Source organism: Oryza sativa, chromosome 1 (assembly GCF_034140825.1).
Source record: "Oryza sativa Japonica Group chromosome 1, ASM3414082v1".
NCBI lineage: Eukaryota > Viridiplantae > Streptophyta > Magnoliopsida > Poales > Poaceae > Oryza > Oryza sativa.
The window spans coordinates 16,758,576-16,774,547 of NC_089035.1; the positions used below are offsets into that span (position 1 = coordinate 16,758,576).

At 45.6% G+C, this 15,972-nt stretch overlaps 1 non-coding gene across 1 annotated transcript; it reads left to right on the plus strand.

The window, feature by feature from the left end:
• Positions 1 to 301: 301 nt before the first annotated feature.
• On the plus strand, positions 302 to 15,942 carry LOC107279886 (uncharacterized). The gene is made up of 7 exons (XR_010741803.1): positions 302 to 534; positions 6,170 to 6,416; positions 6,569 to 6,646; positions 13,759 to 13,856; positions 14,045 to 14,176; positions 14,572 to 14,638; positions 15,492 to 15,942. It is a non-coding gene; the product is annotated as an uncharacterized protein (transcript).
• The last annotated feature ends 30 nt before the right edge of the window (positions 15,943 to 15,972 follow it).

Here is a 15,972-nt window from a genome sequence, read left to right on the forward strand (position 1 = left end):
CCATGCACCCGCTAGACAAAACGATGCGCCCCTCTTTGTGTCCAGTGGATAAAACGGAGTCCCCTTCCCCAGCTAGGGCTAAAACTCGCAGACTATAGGTTATAGGGTGATGATGGCCCACAAAACCTTAGTATTGAAGGAGATCAATCTTTATCTGTGTCATCGACCTCATTGCTCTTATCCGATCGCCATTGAACTCTAGCTCGTCCAGGCCATGTGCTGGCGATCTTATCCCCATGGTTTCCTTACACCCTAAGCTAAGCCCCCATAAAAACCCCATCCCTCTCTGCCTTTTTCCCTCGAGTGCATTTCATCGAACACCTTGCGATCACTCTCTCACCACTGCTAGAGATCACCATTGCGAGGCTCTCTGGCCGGAGCTGGAGGTTGGAGGAAGTGGAGGCGGAGCTGCGCTGCCGCCGTCGCCATTGGGGAGGTTGGACGCCAAGGAACGCCGACGAACACCTTCGGGCGCCATCAACGCCGTCTGCCTCTGTTCCGCGACATGGAACTTCGTCGTTCCTCCTTTCCTCGGTAATTCCTCGCTCCTGTGACTCATACTAGTCCCCTGGGAACTAAATCCCCCATCAATTTCGTCGATTAGGTCCATAGCAGTGCCAAGCCCGAGCTCCAAAGCTCCGCCCATGGAGTTCAACGTGGACATGCCATCCCGGGGGCTCTTCCTTCTATTTTTATGTAAAAACGGAACTCGTACACCATAGATGCTCAATCCCTCATCAGTTTGGTCGGAAACAAACCCTACCACCCTAGCCCCTAGCTACCCGAGTTCGGCCATGGCGGCCATGCGACGCTGCTCGCCCCCGCACCATCCTACGCTGTGGCCGCCGGCCGAAGGTCGCCGGAGCCTTGCCGCACCCTCCCCTCACCGCCGTCGGGTCGCCCTCGACCGGCCTTGCCGTGCGCGCCTTATTTCCCTGCTGCTTCCGCTCGGTCGGGAGGAAGAAGAAGACGAAGGTAGAAGACGACTCCTGGCCAAGTCGCTGACAAGCCGGGCCCGCTCCAATTTTTATCCGGGGTAAAACAAATCGGCTGAAAGAATAATAAAACCCTGACCCCACCTGTCAGTCACGGTAGGTTATGGATAATGATTCGGAACTAAAATAATCAATTATGAACAGTGCTATTTCGCAATTATTCCTATTTGAATCTTTAAACTAGTGTAACTTACTCGGATTTGAGTGAAACTTGAACCTAAATTCATATAAAGTTCATATTCTTTTCAATGGTATATAATTCATTATTTAATAAAATATATTTATAATTATAAAATAATTAATATCAAGATGATGCATAATAGTCAATTTAAAAATGTGCTAACAAATAAAATTTATATTTTACAGTAAAGTAGATGTAAGAATATTTGTCTCTAACATGTCTTGTCACTGTACCAACCACACAAACTAATTTTAAATGATGTCTCAAATTAATGTATAGGATGATACTAGACTACTAGTACTATTTAATGGTTGTGTAATTAAACCCATGACTTATAAATTATTTACATAAAGTTTAGCCTCATATTTTATAACTAAAATATTAATACTTATAGATGAATCTTTAACTTGTTTATGAGAAATAATAACAGAGTTGGTTGTATTTGGACCACTTAGAAGTTAGTCGGTACAATGTCATCATGTGGAGTAGTATATGTATAGTTCGGTTAACCTCCAGTGAATAGTCAACAGAACCATCACATACAGTAAACAGGTACTTGTTATAAATCCTAACCACATATTAGCACTGTGTATCTCATTTATACTATGATGATTAGCCCCTAATAAGCCGCCATGACAATAGAAAGACTAAGAATCTTGGCCCTTAGCATGATTAGAATCCATTAGCAAGCCGGAATAGTATGAGCAACCCTAGGTTCGACACCATCATTATATTTTTCTTGTGCACATTTGATTGTTATTTGAATATTGGTTTTTCTCGCGTATTATAGAATTTGTATATCGGTTAGTCGTGAGGCAACGTATGTAGCTTCCAGGAGGTGAAGGTTGATCAAGATTATATTAAGAATAAGAACTATCCTGAGTAGGCAAGTCATCACCCCATCCCTTGAGCATGTTGGTCCCAATTGCGAAATTGTTTTGTTTATAAATAAAATTGCATGCAATGATGAATATCCTACTTGTTATTATGCCACGCCTTTGATTATTGTTTACCTCATTATTTCCTTGTACCCATGATTACGTATGAGTCCTTAGTCAATTATGACAAAAGCTTAGTAATGGTACTTTAGAATCATGCATTCTCATATACGGCTCCGGTGGGTTCCGTTCCCTTAACCAAGCCACTGCCTATGAGTCGCCGGCTCATTCTTCAACAGGCACGCGGTCAGAGATCACTTTCCCCTCCCACTGGTTGGGAGCTCAGCACGGTTTCACGTTCTATTTCATTACCCACTGGGGGTTCTTTTCACCTTTCCCTCACGGACCTTTGGTATAGGTTCAAATGCTATTGGACGCAATCTTATTTCTATCTATTCTTTAAATAACTATACTAAAACTTTTTTGCATGATATGCTATATGCTTGGGCAACTACCTTAGGGAAAGTAGTTGAGATACGGCATGTGGAGACATGAGCGCCACATTGCCATGACATTGGTGACATGATTTGTGAAAGGAAAAATGAAACTAAACAACTATTTTCGATTGGGGCGGCTGGAGGACTTGGGTGGTGTCCGGTAAAGGCTAGTGCCGTCCCTGTTCAGTTAAGGATCGAGCCATGAAGCTAAGCATGAAACGACCTCCGTACAACCGTACTTCTCGAGTGGGTATAGACCTAGCGTTGTAAATAGCCGAGCGGAGGCAGTATCCCTGCATAGTGGTTTTCTTGATGTGTGTGAGGCAGGGCCTACGGTGGGGCAGCCATTGGTAGGACCGCGTGGGGCGGGTGCCTACAGTGGTGTCGCCATCGGTAGGACTGCCATGTGTAAACCTAAACTTAACTATAACTTAATGCATGTGTGAGTCTTCCCTTCCCGGGAGAGCCAGAACTCCTCTCACTGCTAGAAACTTATGACGCCTAGAGTGCATGAGGATGTAAGTTCATGGAGTGGGTACTGCCAATGTGAGGTTATTGAAAGGCTTTGCCGTGACGCGTCTCATGTGTTGGGACGAGGCTCATGTGTTGGGCAGTCGCGGAGTACGGGTAAAGTGTACATCCACTGCAGTGTGAGTAAACCAAATCTATTCGAATACCCGTGCTCGCGGTTATTGAGCACCGGGACATGTATTACACTTGGCTAGACTCTAAATTCTTAAAATGATGGGTGAGATGATGCATGATGATTTTGTACTGGTGGATCAACTTCTCGAGAGGTGAGAAGGGGTAGACCCCAGAAAACCATGACGACCAGTGGCGGGAAGCTATCCTTGGGAATACAATGGATGGTGGATAGAACTGTCGTTGTTTAATGAACAATGGAGTTAAAACCTGATCAGTTTATGCTAGGTCTTAGGTTTGTGAAATGATATTTGAAAACTCAGCTTTACGCAAAGTAACCATAGCCACTCCTTGTATTATCCTGTACATTACTGCATTTTGTGTGGTGGCTTGCTGAGTACTTTTGTACTCATTGTTGCTCTATATATATCTTTTAGCAGAGTGTTGAAGAGAAGCCCTTGTTTTAGTACGCTTGCGTACTTAACAAGATGATCGGAGTGCGGTTTCGATCTAGGTCTCGTTCCCCAGTCGACTGCTTGTGGCATGTCAACCGGGCCCTTGTATTATTTTGTTTTCCGCTGTTGTTTCTCTGATAGTTGTTGGCCTGCCTGGCCCTAATGCAAGTATTTAACTCTCTTAGCCTGAATTCATACGTGATGTGTTGTGATTCGGCTATGTATGTGTGTACCAACTACTGATCCAGGGATTGGTACTGATAAACACAGAAGATTTCCGATTTCCAAAATCGGGGGTCGACACCTCCACTCAAATCCCCCACTCTCCCCGAGAAAATCGGCGCCGAGCCGCCCCAGTCGCCCACATTGCCGGAGTCCCACGCCGCCGCCCGTTGCCGCCCCGTCCGGGCACGTTCTCCCCTCCCCGAGCTTATAAAAAATGCTCCTCAGGACTCCCTCTCTCTTTTCCCCATCTTTCCAGAGCCCGCCGCACTCTCTCTCGCTCTCCCCACACCGAGCCCGTGCACCGCCGCTCGCCGGTGAGCTCCGGCCACGCGCCACCACTGCCCTAGCCACTGCCAAGCCGCGCCTCCGCCTCCACTACATTCGCCGCACCGCGTAGCACCCCGGCCGCTGCTCCATTTTCCCCATCCAGCCCAAAAATCCGCTCCCGCCGTGCCGACCTCTTCCGCCGCTCACCGGCGCTATTCAGCCGCCTGCCACCGCTGCTCCCGCAGACTGCCCGAGCTGAGCCAAGCTAAGCGAGCTCGAGCCAAGCCCGAGCTGAGCTCACGAGCCCAAGCTTTTTTTCCACCCCTACCCGCAGTCCCCGTGCCGCGCCGCTCGCACCACTAGCATCGCCACACCTCACCGCGCACCCGGCCTTCGCTTGGTTTCCCCAAATAGCCACCGCAACTACCACCCAACCGTGAACCCGAGGTCACCGCCGCGTGACTGACACCTCCGGCCGCTGTTTCCGACCTCCTCACGGTGCGCCGTCACCTCCTTCGGCTCCGCAAGGGCAAGGAGATCCTCGGCCACCACCTCACTGCTGCCGGGAGCCGTTGTAACCATCTCCCCTCGCTCCCCGGTGAGTCCCGCTGCAAACGCCATGCTCGGCCGGCGTTCCTCGCCATGCCGCGACGCCTCTCCCTCCTCTAACCCCTCCTCTTTGCTCCCCAGGTCCCGCTGGCCCTCGGCCGCACCTCCACCACTCTCAGGAGTCGCCGGAGCGCCGTCCCCGACCCCAACCCGAGAAGCGCCGCCGCTAATCCTTGTCGTCGGCCGCCTTCCCATCTTCGCCTCGCCATCACGTCCTCTCGGTGAGCCCCCTCTCCTTCCCCCGCCACCTCCCATGTGCGACGCCGCCGCTCGCCGCTGACGACCATCGGGCCCGGCGGCGCCGCCTCCTGATCGGTCAGCCGGCTGCTGCCGCCCTGCTAGCCCATGACCGCCCGATCCCCCTCTGGGTGATCTAGGCTGTGCACGTGGCCCTCCCCGTGCCACCCGGCATCGGTGCCCCCGTGGCGCCATGTCGGCGCCACGTCGCCCTCTCCGTCCGCCATGGCCACCACGTGGTGCGCCCGCTTGCCGGTGCCGCGTGGACCCGGTCCACTGTGCACCCGCCTCCCTTGAGCCACCGACAGGTGGGGCCCGCTTGTCGGCGCCACCAATCCCCTCGGTGACGTCATAAATCATGATAATTGCGCAATAAATTCGGTTAATAATTATAGAAATTCATTTAAATGGCTCAAAACTTCTAAAATTCATATCTAATTCATACGAACACCAAATTGAGCCGTTCAACTTTGCAAAATTCATCTAAAATTGAGCTCTACGTGTTTGTTTACTTTTTATATACTGTTTACTTAGTTTTTATTAGAGTTTTTCCTCATTTTACGTGACAGCACGGTGACATGCCGGTGGATTGTATCTTGTGGTTACAGTTGTGCACCTCTGGCCAAAGTAAAACTATTCGAATAGCCGTGCCCGTGGTTATGGGCGATTGACCAGATTCACTGTGATCAGTGTCACCCCTAATAAATCGACTCAATGCACTGGTTAGCTCAGGTGGGATGGATGGCCTGTTCAACGTGGTGTAGCGTTGATCTGGGGAGATTTAATATTACTTTAATTAATCAACTTTTTTACCGTTTGCTCAATAAAATGCTTTGCAACCGCCTTTATGCAAAGAGCCACAAGCCATCCTTTTACCCCCTTGCATGTCTGCATCATTGGTGTGGCTTGGTGAGTATGGTGGTTGTACTCAGCCTTGGTATTATTCCTCTTTTCAAAAGTGAAAAGTGTAGTGCTTCTGATCTGAAGACGATGTTAAAGGACAAAGGCTCAGACCCCAGTTGAGTGTTGCCTATGGAGTGGAGCTGAAGCCCCGCTAGGATCGCCTTTTTCCGCTGCTGCTGTTTTCGTTTCGATGCGAGGACTAAGTGCCTCTTCTCTAAGTATTTATGCTTTATTTACGTTGGGAACTGTATATTACTTGTTATTTTGTGTACCCTTGCAGATTTCTGGATAGGGATTTAATACACAAAATGGTCTGGAAATTTGGGCTAAATTTCTGGTTCAAGGATTTCTTAACACAAACTGAGTTCCAACTGGAACATGAATCAGAGAAGATTATGTGTACAATTAAGCAATTGAACTGATCCTAATGGCTGCCAGTGGTGGTGTCGCTGCCGGACTATTGTCCTGTTGTCTTCTTCGACCAGGGCTGGGAATGCACGAACTGACCATCAGCAACACTGAGTTAGGTGTGGATGGTTTAGTTCCTATTTGTCAATACTGATTTCTCACAAGATACAATTTCTGATTTTTCTCTATGCGCTGGGGATGATGGCCATGTAGCTTCCAGAAGCTTTTATTCTTTCCTGGTTGATGTGGTTGTCACCCTTGTCTATTGCAGACCACCTGTTCGATGGAATGCAACAGAAAGAGGACACTTTCAGCCAGATTGCATTAGCACCAACACTGCTTGGTGGACGTGAGTACTACACTATCCACATGCATTTGCTTGGTGCTATCAAGAGATGCAATTTTATTCAACACACCGTCACAACCATTCGTCTGAATCTTGTTCTGCATGATGGTGCATTTGCCAATCTGAATTTATGAATAGTTATGAAGGATCAGAGATCTAGACTGACCAATTGAAATTGGCAAATATATGCCAATATAGGAATTAATTTACAAAAGTTCGTCACGCGAATCACATAGTAATTTTTTTGCCGAAGACGCACCCAATACACTCCAATATGTCCAAAAATCATTTTTTATGCTTTTTGAACTTTTTCATTCCAGTGAAAAACATCGCACCCATGTGTGCCAATATTGGCATTAATTGACAAAAGTTCGCAGCGTGAATCACGGAGTGATTTTTTGCCACGAACGCACTCAATACACTCCAATATGTCCAAAAATCATGTTTTTGTGCTTTTTGAACATTTTCATTCCGGTGAAAAACATCGCACCCACTGTGCCAATATATACCAATATTGGTACTAATTGACAATAGTTCGCCGCGCAAATCACGGAGTGATTTTTTTGCCCCGGACGCACACAATACACTCCAATATGTTCAAAAATCATGTTTTGGTGCTTTTTGAACTTTTTCATTCTGGTGAAAATATCGCACCCACCATGCCAATATATGTCAATATTGGCATTAATTATCAAAAGTTCGCAGCGTGAATCACAGAGTGATTTTTTGCTACGGACTCATACAATACACTCCAATATGTCCAAAAATCATTATTTTGTGCTTTCTGAACTTTTTCATTCCGGTGAAAACATCGCACCCACGTGTGCCAATGTTGGCATTAATTGACAAATATTCACCGCGCGAATCACGGGTTAATTTTTTTTTTGCCACGAACGCACCCAATACACTCCAATATGTCCAAAAATCATGTTTTTGTGTTCTTTTGAACTTTTTCATTCCGGTGAGAAGCATCGCACACACGTGTGCCAATATTGGCATTAATTGACAAAAGTTCGCCGCGCAAATCACGAAGTGATATTTTACCACGAACGCACCCAATACACTCTAATATGTCCAAAAATCATGTTTTTGTACTTTTTAAACTTTTTCATTTTGGTCACAAACATTGCACCTACGTGTACCAATATATGCCAATATTGGCATTAATTGACAAAATTTCACCGCGCAAATCACGAAGTGATTTTTTTCCACGAACGCACCCAATACACTCCAATATATCCAAAAATCATGTTTTGGTGTTTTTTTGAACTTTTTCATTCCGGTGAGAAACATCGCACCCACGTGTGCCAATATTGGCATTAATTGATAAAAGTTTGCCGCGCGAATCACGAAGTGATTTTTTTTTGCCACGAACGCACCCAATACACTCCAATATATCAAAAAAATTATGTTTTAGTGCTTTTTGAACATTTTCATTCCGGTCAAAAACATTGCACATACGTGTGACAATATATGCCAATATTGGCATTAATTGAGAAAATTTCGCCGCGCGAATCAGGAAGTAATTTTTTTTCCACGAACGCACCCAATACACTCCACTATGTCCAAAAATCATATTTTGGTGCTCCTTGAACTTTTTTCATTCCGGTGAGAAACATCGCACCCACGACGTGTGCCAATATTGATATTAATTGACAAAATTTCGCCTCGCACTCCCATAATCCTACTGGACACTGCAGACAGCGCCATGACCATGATAGTATCCAATTGGTCCATCTCTGCCACCGAATCCTCCGATCCGATTCCCTGCACGACGTGCTCCAGGCGCCTCTACATGCTTCCGGCAACTCACCCTGGGACTGGGAGGGCTCTACACTCTAGTTGGTACAAAATTGAAAGACAATGCATGCATGCTCTCTCTCTCTCTAGGCAAAACTGTTACTGGCAAATTACAACCATGAAACTTCCTACCATCAAACAAAAATTTCCATGTTGGGCGTAATCAATTCGATCCATCAGCCCTTGAACCTAACACTACGGCTCACATTTGGATTAATACCAGACATTTCACCTCCGTATAGTCCTGAGGGCTTCTTCACGCCACGCACTTGACTTCCCCGCTTAACAAGCTTTGTTTGATGCTTAACCTGAACACTCACAAGCAACAAGATCATGATCCAAATGTGAGTCTCTCCCGGGTGTAACTAGAGATGTACCGTGTGTTTTTTCTGGCACTCGGTGAGTTCCGTAGTGTTTTCAAGATACACCACGTAACTATTCTCTTTACAGAGTGTTCTCTTGATACTAGGTAACACTGAAATATTACTAAGTGTTTTGTTGGTACACTAGGGAACATGGGTCCCAAAGTCCCATCTCCAGATCATTTTCCGTTGGCGCGCACTCATCTGTTGCTGTGAGAACGTTTTTTCTTGTGGTTGGTACGCAAATGGCACAGAGGAAACGGAAAAGCAACGCTCCAGCTTTTAGTTACCGTGTTTGTTAAACATGACACCCGGTAATCCTAACTAACTAACGGAGAAACTAGTGGAGGGGCCCGCATGTCAATGAAGGGGTTGGAACTTCCCGTCTGTGTGTGCTGCCGTTTCCTCCAGGTGCGAAAAGTTATTACGAAAACAATTATGGAAAAGAACTCTAGCCATAAAAAGCCACGTCGTGACTCGTGAGAAACACAACTTATATATAGTACATATTACAGATTTTGTTCGCATATCAATATGTCACAGATATGGGAGATGTTTTTTTTATTATGCCACCAATATACCATTTACATGCGAACAATTCCATATTATTAGCTACATATCAAAAATATTAAATTTCGGCACTACTAAAAGAACCATTTTTGCAAATGGGCGAAATGCATTTTCGCATGCGGTTGGCCGGACCGCATGCACGAGAGAGTCTGCAAAGATCACGATCTTCGCATGCGGTCAGCGCAACCATAAGCCAGTCGCATGCGAAAATGAAAAATCACGATAAAAATAAAAATTTCAAAAATCGAAAAATGTAACCGTTGCCAGCCTGTGGTCGTCCTCCAGTCGCTGCCACCGTCGTCCTTATCCTCCAACTGTCGCCGTCATTCTCAAGCCGCTGCCGCCACCGTTGACATCGTACTCCTTTCCCGGATCCAACGAGGAGGCGCCGGCCGCCGGGAGAGCGCCGCCGGCGAATCGGGGCAGGGTAGGGTGGCCACCGGCGGATCCAGGCGGGGGAGGGCCGCCGCCGGCAGATCGGGGCGGGGGAGGATAGCCGCCGGCAGATCCGGGTGAGGGAAGGCCGCCGCCGTCTCCCATGCCTGCCCCTACCATCATCGCCGGAGTCCGCGTCGCGGGGCGGCGCCGCTCCTGGCCGCCGCCACCGCGGCGGCACCTGCTCCCAGCGCCTCTTCCTCGGGCGCACCGCCCGCATATGCGGGATGAGAGAGAGAGGAAGAGAAAGACAGGAGAGAGGGTGAGAGTGAGGAAGAGAAAGAGTGAGAGGGGAAAATACCAGAGATGGGAGAGAGAGGAGAGAAGAAGAGATGAAAAATTTTGAAGTGGATAGGAGGGAAAAAATTGTTTAGATGTGAAATATTTTTACATGCGGACCACTTAAAGAGTCCGCATGTGAAAATAGATTTTTGCATGCGGCTCTTTAAGAGGACCACATGTGAAAATAGTTATTAAAAAATTAATTTAAAAATATAAGAATTTCGAATTGAATTTTATAATGCTAAATGAATTCATATGAAAAAATTGTCAAAAACAAACTTGTAGAACTCATTGAGATCTACCAATTTTCTTTTGGTCATTTCTTCATCCAAGTTTGATTGAACTATATAAAATTTAAATTTTAAAATATAAGAAATTCAAATAATTTTTTGGGTAGTAAATGATTTCAAATGGAAAAATTGTCGATAACAAAGTTGTATAACTTATCAAGATCTACACCTTTTGTTTTGGTCTTTTTTTATGTGACTTTGTTTGAACAATTTAAATTTGAATTTCAAAATATGATAACTTCAAACAACATTTTCAAATACTAAATGATTTCAACTGAAAAAGTTATCAACAACAAAGTTGTATAACTCATTAAGACATACAACTTTTATTTTAGTCATTTCTTCATCTGACAAAGTGATAATAATATTGTTCACAAAGTTTATAAAACTATATGAGAGATATGTAAATTTTGTGAACAATGTTAGTATCACTTTATTGAATGAAGAAATGACCAAAATAAAAGTTGTATGTCTTAATGAGTTCTACAAGTTTTATGTTCATGACTTTTTCAGCTGAAATTATTTACTACTTCAAAATATTATTTGAAGTTTTAAAATTCAAAATTTAAATTTATAAAACAAAGTCATAAGAAAAATGGCCAAAATAATAGTAGTAAGAATACAATAACATGACAGAGCATGATTTTAGAAACATTTAGAAAAAAAATCATCCAATTTAAAGTTTATATGAGTGTCGGTGACATGGGGCCGGGGGTATCGTGACTAGAGGCTTGGGTAGCCGCGGTCACCCACGTGGCCCGACCCCCTCGGGGGGGTCGGGCCCGAGGATGACGTGGCCACCCCTCCCTCTGTCTCCCCGAGGGGTCGGACCGCTCCCGTTTCGGCCCCGAGGGCTGGGGCGCCCTCGTTTTGGCCCCGAGGGCTGGGGCGCCCCGACCCCCTGTGGTTTTGGCGCCATGTGTGTGGGTTAGGTGAGCACAGCGGGGCTCACCTAATCACATTTATAGCAGGTTGGACGAGCGCGCCACGCCGCATTTAATGCGGCGCAGCGCACGCTTATCCGGTCCGTGACCAGTCGCGGTGTGTGACCGGTCACAGACCGGTCAGATCACGGGTTAGGTGGCAACAGGCGGCCTGTCACACGCCTCGCCCCGTCCCGTCGGAATGATGAGAGCTTCCTGGCTCTCGTCCCTAGCCGGAGCCGGCGTGCTAACTCCTAGAGTTGGTATGTCAGTCCCGGTCAGAGCCATTCCAGGTTTCAGCGCAAGTATGGCAAGGAAGTCGCTGGCCATTAAATGAAGGTTGAAATGGGCGTCCACCGGAAAAGCGGGCGAGCGGGGCAGGAGGCGTGTGCTCTGCTTGTCAGAGGTCACTTCCGGCTGTAGACTAGCCCTCATTGTAAAAAGCATGTTTCCTTTCTTAGGCAGCTAGAGGCCCTTGTGGTGACCCCTGACTAGATAAAAAGGAGGCCCAGGCCTAGGAGAAAAAAAAAGAAGGGAGGGGGACTCTGGAGGGAGGAGAAAAAAGGGGAATGGGTGCTAGACCCTGAACTCGGGCTCGCTCTCCAGCTCTCTGTATTCCTTCACGCACAGATCCACCAGAACATAGGAGTAGGGTGTTACGCTTCTCAGCGGCCCGAACCTGTCTACGTCGCCCGTGTCTTGTGCTCTTCCTCTCTCGCGGACGTTCCTCAGATCGAGGGCGAAGAACCTCACTTAGCGCCCCCGGCCGAACCGGCGAAGGGGGGCTTGCACGGTCTCCCGGTGAGGAGCCCCACGCTCCGTCAATGAGTGAGATAAACTAGTTTCAAATTTTAAAATTTTATTTCTTAATACGCTCGTATGGAAAAATTTTGTAATGCATTCATGATACACCTTCTTCAATTATGTAGTTTGCAATAGTTTGATGGAAATATTATCCTATTAGAAGTTTAAAATTTTCCATTCTAAATGTTATTAGAGTGAAATTGTTCTTTGCCCAACAGAAGTATATGTTTTTAGTGATATAATAATAAATAAGCTACACGTTACAACAAGTAAAAAAATGAATTGGTTAAAGTTTTAATGAAACAAAAAATTTTCCCTCCAAATTCCCAATTTCTGGTGGTGCGCGGGAATACAAATTCCCATCTTTCTAGGGCAGCAGTAACCTTCCTTCGCGTGAGCCGTCCGATCCGTCGGTCTCAGACGATCAAAGCAGTCCGTGCCCCCATCACCTCGCCAAATCCAGTCCCCACTCGCGCTCAGGCTTATCTCCGCCTCTCCCTCCTCTTCCCACGCGCCGCCGCCGCCGCCGCCGCTGCCGCCTTGGCTCCTTCGCTCGTCCGCGCTGCAGCCTGCAGCTTGTGGACGCCGGCTCCTCGGCGAGGATGTCGACCGAGGGGTGCTCCTCGTATCTTTGTCGGCTGCCAGGCCCTCCGACTTTAGCAGTTGGCGGTGCTGCCGGCGGCGAGTTGGTCGAAACCTCCTCGTCTTCTGGACCGCCGCATGCTTCCCCTCCGCATCGGAGTACTGCCTCCACCTCCCTCTCCTCCAATCCTCCCCGGCCCAGTTCCACCGCCGTCCCTCCCCTTTTCCTCCCCGGCCAAGTGCCACCGCCTCCTCCTTCTCCACCTTACTATCCCCAGCGACGCCGCCGCCGCCATATCTCCTTACATCTTCCCTTCATCTGGCCGATGCAAGCTGGGGACGACCAGATCCGGCGTTTTTGAGCTCAAAACCACCAGATCCATCCCCTAGCGCGGCAAGGGGGGAGGCCGCCATCTCCAGATCCAATAATGCCCCTCTTTTTCTTCTCCGGTCGTCTTGGTGGCGGCAGCATATGGCGGCCGTCCCTTCCGGGCTCAAAGAGGAGCGTCCGTGTGACCACCGCGCTCCAGGCCCGCGTTGTGAACGCTGTCCAGCTCCTTGGTGGCCACAAGACTACAAGAGTAAGCTAGCGAGCATCACTGTGCGCCATGTCAATCTGCATAGCTACATTTTCTGTCTTTTTGCAGCTGAGTTACTTTTAGCGAAGATCGCTTCTCACGAGGTGCTTGTTGTTAGCGATCTGCTTTTATGCCGGAAGGAGCTACCCAGTCTGTAGCTTTCTATATATCGCCACAGTACTTTCTAGTCATGCATTCTTAATCGCTGCATATATGTTATTCATCAGAAATACTATGGCATTTTTCATTAGTTATAGATGACGAGATGGTCCATGGTGCATGGTGCTTTGGGATTCTATAGTTTGTATAACTAATAACATTGGTCTTAGTTTGTTGGATACTCAAATTTTCTTTTCACTAAAAAGCTCACAATGTTGCTGCATAACATTCAGAGATGCACAATAAAATAGCTTTAGAAGGGATATTTTTTCTAGATCATCACAATATTTTATTTCCGTTTGCTGACATGCATGCATTTTATTTCTATAGAGAATTATAGGTCAGGAGTGGAAGAGACGTGGTGAACCAAATATAACACATAAAGAAAAACTTGTACGGAATGGTGCTTGGCGTGGTTCTACCAGCAGGTAATTTCTCATTTTTTTATTGCCCTTCTACATTATGTTTGTTGATCACAGCATGCTTAATGCATACGCTATACCTTGACATGTAGAGTCTCACAGACATGATTTTATATGAGTGCTAATTTCAGCTAAAGGATTCCACACTTGAGTTAATACATAGTACATATGACATAAATGAGGTTTCTGGACAGATAAACATGAGAAGGTGATGACAAAGGCAGTTACAATAAATAGTGGCTTAGTGACAATAGGACAGGGAAAAGACAGTGATAGAACTGAGTTCTACGGATATATCAAAGAAATGTTCAAGCTTGGATTTGAAGGTAGCAGAACTCTTATTTTACCTGTTCTATTCAATTGCTACTGGAGTTGAGGTACACCCCAAATTATGGTTTGGTAGAGGTAGCACATGCATCTTCCTAAACCATTTCTTTGTAAAATACCATTTCTTCTTGTTTTCTGTATATCTGTATTTTAGTATTACATATATACATAAGTACATGCTCAAAATTGGAGAGGTAATGAGGTGGATCATCATTGTTTATGCCCTTGCTGTGCCAAATGCCACTGGGTTAAATGTTCCCCTGAAGTTTTATACTTCATTTTTTAAGGATTACATGATTGCATTCCACTAGTTCTAGGATTTTTTGAAATAAAACGGTGCTTCGTAATGACCAAAGGATTTGCATTTCTAAATCAGACCTCATCATTTCTGCAGATATTCTTTTTGCTACCATCTAGAGGAAGCTGATTTGCACCAGTGCCATCAAATACTCACCTGCACTGTAAGCTCTCGCACACCTGATTCTTAGCAAGAAAATGTATCTTATTAATCCATTTTTACTATGGCTAGATTAATGGTTCAAGTTTAGTTATGATATGGTGCTGCCATCTTGCTAACAATAGTGCTAACTGCTACTTCCTCCATTTCACAATGTAAGACTTTCTAGCATTGCTCATATTCATTTAGATGTTAATGAATCTAGATATATGTATGTGTTTAGATTCATTAATATCTATATGTATGTGGGCAATGCTAGAAAATCTTACATTATGAAACGGAGGGAGTACCCAATAAGAGTGAAATAAAATACTGCTGATTTTTTTTGAGGGGATAAATACTGCCGAATTTTGGAACTTGCTATGCTGTGTGCCGTCTTTCATTGGTACTGCTGTGTGCCGTCTTTGTAACTTAATTTGTTGTGGAGCAAAATTTTTTGTTTTAATTGTTTGTTGAACCAATGGATTTGTTTACTGAGAGTCCAGCATCTGAAGAAGAAGTTCTATTTTCACTTTCAAGACTATGTTGATCTTATCATATGGAAGGTACCTACAGTGTATCCACTGCTCACTTTGTCTCTTACTCTCTTTCCCTATTTTTATTTCTTGAAAAGTTTCTTAACACTTCACCTGGAACCAATATAATTAATTTTAGCTAACTCTCGGTAATAACACAACCTTGATGATAGAGCACATGTGCTGATAACCGAACATACCATATTCTATCAAATATACATATATATATTTTTCGTAAAGGTGCTTATAACATGATGGTTGAACAGCTGCAGTTTTTGGATCGTCATCACCTATTTATGCAGTTTTTGGATCGTTGTTAACAACCAAATTTGGTAATTTCAGTATCAGAGATGGAGATAAAATTGAGGCGGAATCCAAGATGGAAGTCGTTCTGGAAACAGAGCAAGGATCTGCTAAAGTCCGCATCTGCTATGACCGGGATCGGCAGAGTCCGAGTTGGACAAGGTTAGCCGATTGAGCCGAGTCCGACAATGTGACGCGGTACACATTGTCGGGTTGAGTTAATGAGCTTCATGAGGATTGTCATGCACGGATTGAGTCCTGAGACGGCAATTATATCTATTAATTAGGATATTTCATGTAATTTTCTTAGAGATATGTTTGGGCAAAAGTCTGCTGCAAAGACTTATGGTATCTTAGAGTTTGTTAGAGATAAGAGTCATGTCCGACACGAACATATTTTGTAATCTCGGGTATAAATAGACCCCGAGCCCTATGTAATACAACAACACACGTTCAATACAATCTCGGCGCATCGCCACCCTTTTACTTTCGTTTTGTTTCGACGAGTTCTTTCTTTCGA